Below are 7,499 nucleotides of genomic sequence, written 5' to 3' on the forward strand. Positions count from 1 at the left end.
AGGGAGGAAGGGGGCGACGGGGGGAGGGGTCGATCTGAGCTAGGGTTTGGGCTGTGGGTGGGGGTATCTCCTTTTCTTTTCATTTTTTCTTTTTTTCTGTAGATAGATGGATGGATGGATGTGGGATGGAGAGATGGATGGATGGATGGATGGATGAACGCCATGTCATCAATCCGTGGACAGAGTTATGATTGGTTCAGAAAATCAGTGATGTAAAATAGTTTTCAAATACTAAAAATAGAGGGATTTTATGAAGTAGCTATCAAAAATATTTTGCAAAAGGGCACCACACAAACTTTCACTAGAGTTAGACCACATTTTATGGATTAGGACCAATTTGTATGCATTTTTCATATTTCTAGCTATTTTTAATCATTTTTCGAGTGCCCTAAATGAGGTTTTTTTGAAGGACCTACCAAATAATTATTGCAAAATTGGACCAAATCATTTTTCTAAAATACTAGGCCATATTTAATGCACAATTGACCAAATGGTTGGGTGTAAAAAGTTTTGATCCACCTCTGGTGAAAAAGACAAATTCCCGTCGATTCAGTTGAAAGCGAGTCAAATTTGAACTGCAGCTGCCTCATAGTTTGCTATTTATTTTTTACAAATATCATTTCTAGGTACATAAGTATCTATTTAATCAGAGAAACATCAAAAGTTTTTCAAGATTCAACCACTAGCTAGGAACGGTCAAGCCCGCCGTTTTGACCGCATTTTGAAACGGGCATAAAAAATTCAAAAAATATCAAAAAAATTGGAAAACCTTCGCATTGTGTCATTATATGTGACCAAGTTTTCAGGAAAAATAATAAACTTGTAATACGGAAATTATTTTAGAAAAGTGTTCTCAGAAATGAGCTATCATGTGTAAAGATTCATGGCTTTCAAGCAAAATGATCAATCTTATGGCCACAATAATGGCATAGTTTGGTCAAATGATCTCATATTGTGCACAAGGGTGCATATTGGAATTCCAAACAATGTTGCCAAAGGGAGTTTTCATTTTCTTTGCACGGAAAATTCATTTTCCATTTTTCGAGTGCCCGAAATGAGGTTTTTTTGTGAAGGACCTACCATTTGTTGCAAAATTGTACCAAATCATTTTTATAGAATACTAGGACATATTTAATGCACAATTGACAAAATGGTTGGGTGTCAAAAGTTTTGATCCACCTCTGGTGAAAAAGACAAATTCCCGTCGATTCAGTTGGAAGCGGGTCAAATTTGAACTGCAGCTGCCTCATAGTTTGTTATTTATTTTTCCAAAAATCATTTCTAGGTACATAAGTATCTATTTAATCAAAGAAACATCAAAAGTTATCCAAGATTCAACCACTAGCTAGGAACGGTCAAGCCCGCCGTTTTGACCGCATTTTAAAACGGGCATAAAAAATTCAAAAAAATCAAAAAATTGGAAAACCTTCACATTGTGTCATTATATGTGACCAAGTTTCCAGGAAAAACAATAAACTTGTAATATAGTAATTATTTTTAAAAAGTGTTCTCAGAAATGAGCTATCAAGTGTGAAGATTCATGACTTTCAAGCCAAATGATCAATCTTATGGCCACATTCATGGCATAGTTTGTTCAAATGATCTCATATTGTGCACAAGGGTGCATATTGGAATGGCAAACAATGTTGCCTAAGGAAGTTTTCATTTTCTTTGGACGAAAAAACCATTTTCCATTTTCCGAGTGCCTGAAATGAGTTTTTTTTGTGAAGGACCTACCATATATTTGTTGCAAAATTGGACCTAATCAATTTTATAAAATACTAGGCCATATTTAATGCACAATTGACAAAATGGTTGGGTGTCAAAATTTTTGATCCACCTCTGGTGAAAAAGACAAATTCCCGTCGATTCAGTTGGAAGCTGGTCAAATTTGAACTGTAGCTGCCTCATAGTTTGCTCTTTATTTTTTCCAAAAATCGTTTCTAGGTAAATAAGTATCTATTTAATCAGAAATACATGGTTTGATGGCGAGACATCGAGGTTTGGACGGTGGCCGAGGGCCCCAACTCTAGAGCGCGTAAGCTCGCATGCCCGCCGCGTGGTCACCGCATGACCATCGAGTTGCCATGTGTTCTGGGCGGCCTAGGCATGTCTAGTGGGTTGGGCACTCCCCAGGTAGGTGCTAGGAAGAAAATCACAACATAAGATTCTCACGAGGAGACCAATCGATGCTCAAACATGAATAAGCAGCCAAGTGTTTGATTTGCCGTACGGGAAATGCACATGGCTAATGGGCATGAGTTTTGGCTGAGGATGATCAGTTACTAAGAAGGCCATCTTCACAAATTTTCACCTCAAAAGGAGGATCCTAGGTGGTACTTGCTTTACAAAGTACCACATTGGACATAAATACGAATGCTGAAGCTGGGCTCAAAATAATGAATGGATTGAGCTGGCATTTGGTGGAGGATGGTTATTTGGGCATAGGAAAGCACTGTAGAAAAGGGATACCATTTGGACATGCCAAAGTGGTACTTCCTTCACAAAGTGCTGCTCTGAATAGAATAGGAAAATGAATATTTTCGAATTATTTTTGAACTAGGCAAGGAATGTTTTTGACATATTTGATGAAGATATGATCCAAAATATTTATGAGAATTTTTTGGGAATTTTTGGAATAATAGAAATATAGGTTGCTTCACAACCTAGGGCAAAAACTGCCACATGGACATGACACATAGGCAAAACTGATGAGATGGCGCCTAGTCATCACAACCCACCACAATCTACAAGGCTATGACCATCTATATTGGTTGTTAACAACTAGAAATAAGGTAGCGGACTAGCACTGTTTGCTTTGTGACCATTTCGTGTAAGGAAATTACAACCTTTCTGACCAAAATGGTCGCAATCACTACTAGAAAAAGGGCTATAGATGGGATTGGCACTAATGGCGCACCAGACAAGTGGTGCGCCATTAGTGTTGAAACTACTAATGGCGCACCTGGCCCATGGTGCGCCATTAGTATAAAAAAATTGAACTAGTGCGCCTGTCCAAACATACTAATGGCGCATCCATAGGAAGTGCGCCATTACTAGTTGTAACTAGTAATGGCGCACCAGTCAGAAAGTGCGCCACTAATGTTGTTTTTTTTATTATTATTTTTATTCCTTTTTCTGCAAAACTACTAATGGCGCACTCACCCGCGGTGCGCCATTACTAGTTTAAACTAGTAATGGCGCATCGTGTGGGAGTGCGCCATTAGTATCTTTTTTTTTTGCAAAACTACTAATGGCGCACCACCAGGGGGTGCGCCATTAGTAACCTGGATTACTAATGGCGCATTTGTGGTTGTTGCGCCATTAGTAAGTGGGTAGCAACAAGATATTTTGGACAGCCTCTCCACACTCACTTTCTCCCCACTTCATTCTCTCCACCGCCTCCTCCTTGTCTCGGGTGCCTCCTCTTTTTCACCTCATTTCCACCATAGATTCATTCAAATTAAGTGGTTAAGTTACCTTGTTTTGGTAGGTAAGTAAGGGGGGAAGCTATATTTATGTTGTTCTCCCTACAACAATGTGCACATGCACTTTTTATGGCCTAGCTAGATCTATGTATGTTCGTGATGTTGCATATGTTTGTGGTGTTGCATATGTGTTTGTGTTTGGAGGTGTACCGGTATTTGAAATGCGATAGTTGCCAATATTTTGCCGGAGTGTTGATTCATTTCCGTTTTGGCGAGAATTTTGGCATTAAGCATTCTTTTTGGTCCTATTTTTAGGGAAAGTCATGCCAAATTTTTTCTTGGTTCTAAAATATCGTTTTGCTCTACCCCGCAGGCGACCATGGTCCGCACGATGACCGAAGGCATCGTGAATAGGTTTTTGAGGTCCGCGAAGGCCGAGATGCTTCAAAAGAACGAGACGAAGATAACATGTCTGTGTCGAAGATGCAAGCTGAAGAGCCTTATTGCCGACCCGGATTCTGGGCAGGTGCGGGACCACCTGCTCTTGCGTGGTTTCATGGATGGCTATCGGTGGCAAGGTGATGAAGATGACTACGAAGTCGTCCATGGGGGCCGGGCAAGAAATGAGGAAGGGCAGCAAGACAACCACCGCGGCTCGGGCGGGCGAGAAGACGAAGAATCCCCAGGAGATGATCACGACGGTGATGCTGTACACAGTCATCATGTAGAAGATGCAGGACATGATGATGATGCCGGCGGAGCAGACGACGCTGGACCATCGATGGGCTGGGTGCAGGACCCTCATATTCAAGAGCTGCTTCTCAAGCAGACGGATAACACAAGAGCTGCCGCCGGAGAGAAAGCCAAGATGGATCAACTTGAGTTAGACGCGGTTACTCCATTGTATGAAGGATGCAGGCCCGAGGATACCCGCCTGAAAGTAACGCTCATGGCTCTGGAGATGAAGGTAAAACACAAAATGACTGACGCATGCTTCGACGAGAACATGTCATCCTGGCACGAACGTCTTCCCAAGGGGAACAAGTGCCCGACCAGTTTGGAGGAGGCGAAGAAAATCGTGTGTCCTCTGGATTTACCGCACGTGAAACACCATGTGTGCATGAACAATTGCATCATTTATCGGGACGAGCACGCGGAGTCTACCATATGTCCGGTGTGCGGTGTCACTCGATACAAGAATAGGAAGAAAGCTCCTCGAAAAGTGGTGTGGTACTTTCCGATCACTCCTCGTCTGCAGCGGTATTTCGCGGACCCTAAGGTAGCAAAGCTCCTGCGTTGGCACGCGGATAGGGAGGAGAAGAAGCGGGAAGATGACGCAAATGATCCGGAGATACATAAAAAAGACAAGATGCTGAGTCACCCTAAGGATGCAAGCCAGTGGCAAGCGTTGAACTTCGAATACCCAGAATTTGGGAACGATCCAAGGAACATCGTGCTGGGCGCGAGCACTGATGGAGTCAATCCGTTTGGCAGCCAGAGAAGCACACATAGCACTTGGCCTGTGTTTGTGTGGATGTACAACCTTCCCCCCTGGTTGTGCATGAAGAGGAAGTACATTCACATGAGTATGCTAATTGAAGGGCCGAAACAACCAGGGAACGACATCAATCTGTATCTAGGGCTGCTGAAAGAGGAGCTTGACACGCTGTGGAAAACGCCAGCCAATACGTGGGACGCCGCAGAGAAAGAATATTTCCCTATGAGAGCCGCACTGCTCACGACGGTGCACAACTATCTCGGTTACGGATATCTTGCGGGGCAGGTAGTCCACGGATTTTCTGGATGCGTAAGGTGCATGGATGACACAACGTATCGCCAGCTAGATAGAGATCCCGGGTCTTCGAAAACCGTGTTCATGGGACATCGAAGGTGGCTTCGCGACAATGACCCATGGAGGAAACACAAGGATCTGTTCGATGGTGAAACCGAACCCCGAAAACGCCCATGTACGAGGAGCGGCGAGGAAATAGACAAGCTGTTGAAAAATTGGAAAGACTGCCCACTGCCGGGAAAGAAGCAAAAGGTGCCAGAGCCGGGAAAGAAGCAAAAGGCGCCAGAGCCGCTGCTGAAGGTATGGAAAACGAGGTCTGTTTTCTGGGACTTGTCGTACTGGAAGATCCACCGTGTGCCTCACAGCCTTGATGTCATGCATATCACGAAGAACGTGTGCGAGAGTCTGCTTGGTACCCTGCTCAACATGCCAGAGAGGACCAAAGATGGGCCGAAAGCAAGGGCAGACTTGAAATCAATGGGCATCAGGCAGGAGCTTCACGCTATATATGATGATGATGATGATGATGATGATGATGATGATGATGATGATGAGGTGAAGCAGGACACAAAAAGTCGTCGCAAAGGCAAAAAGGCCAAGAAGACCGGAAATGACTACCCTCCCGCGTGCTTCACTCTAAGTCAGGAGGAGATCGAGCAGTTTTTCACCTGCCTCCTAGGAGTAAAACTTCCTTACGGTTACGCGGGGAAGATAAGAAGATACCTAGACCCAGCCAAGCAGAAGTTCAGCGGGATGAAGTCTCACGACTGTCACGTGCTGATGACGCAGATACTTCCAGTTGCAATCCGTGGGATCATGGACGCGCACGTCCGTGAAACGCTATTTGGCCTATGCAACTTCTTCGACGTCATCTCTCGGAAGTCGATTGGCGTGAGGCAACTCAGAAGGCTATAGGAAGAGATCGTGGTGATACTATGCGAGCTTGAGATGTACTTCCCGCCAGCATTCTTCGACGTTATGGTGCATCTGCTGGTCCATATAGTGGAGGATATCATCCAACTCGGGCCGACGTTCCTGCACAGCATGATGCCGTTCGAAAGGATGAATGGTGTCATCAAAGGATACGTTCGCAACATGTCACGTCCAGAGGGAAGCATAGCCAGGGGCTTTCTGACCGAAGAGTGCATCTCCTACTGCATGAATTATCTAGGCATCGAGAACCCCGTTGGTCTGCCCGTCAACAGGCACCTCGGCAGGCTTGCTGGATGGGGTCACCGTGAGGGTCGCCGCGAAATGCATGTCAACTTCGAGGGTCGACTCACCGACTTTGAAAGAGCAAACCTAGTCACGGTACAACACATAGACGTGGTCGATTCTTGGGTGGTAGAGCACAAAACCTTTATTAAGAAGACGTACAATGACCGAGGCCAACAGAGGACGGACGGAGATATACTCAAAGAGCACAACTCATGTTTCACACGTTGGTTCAAGCAGAAGCTTCTGTCGTACCCTTTACATGAGGATTCTTCCGTGGAAGAACAACTCATATTCGCCTTGTCACAGGGCGCCGAGCACAACCTGATGACCTATGAGGCGTACGATATCAACGGCTACACATTCTACACCGAGGCCAAGGACATGAAGAGCGATGGTTATCAGAACTCCGGGGTAACGATGGAATCCTACACCGGTAACGAAAAGGATAGATACTACGGAAGGATCGAGGAGATCTGGGAGCTGAGCTACGCTGGAGAGAAGGTCCCGATGTTCCGTGTCAGATGGGCCAAGAGCGTCCTAAAAGAAGACCGGTATTTCACCACCATGGTTATACCCAAAGCCAAATCCAAGATCGCGGGCGCAAACGTCACCGCAAAAAATGAGCCATGGGTACTGGCTTCCCAAGTGGACCAATGCTTCTTCATTACCGACCCGTCAAAGCCCAGTCGTGTTGTCGTGAGGAGAGGCAAAAGGAAGATCATCGGAATGGATGGAGTAGCCAATGAGCAAGACTTCGACAAGTACGGCGACCTGAGGATCGAACATGACGACGATGATGAAGTAGCAGCATACACCACAAGAAGAAGCAGGACCACCCTACCTAAAGGACGTCCGTTCCACAGAAGAACTCCATTTGCGAAAAAGAAGGGCAAGAAGATTGTATTTAATTAAATCGTAGCCTTCATTTCTCGATTGTATTTCATGGGCACTTTTTGAACTATCATGAATATTTTTAAATTTCATGGACACTCGATCTCGATCCCCCTCCATCTCGATCGCTATCCCACCTTGCCAGATCCGGTCCCACTCACCGCCGAGCA

This window comes from Triticum dicoccoides, chromosome 5B, assembly GCF_002162155.2.
Source record: "Triticum dicoccoides isolate Atlit2015 ecotype Zavitan chromosome 5B, WEW_v2.0, whole genome shotgun sequence".
In the NCBI taxonomy this organism is placed as follows: Eukaryota; Viridiplantae; Streptophyta; class Magnoliopsida; order Poales; family Poaceae; genus Triticum; species Triticum dicoccoides.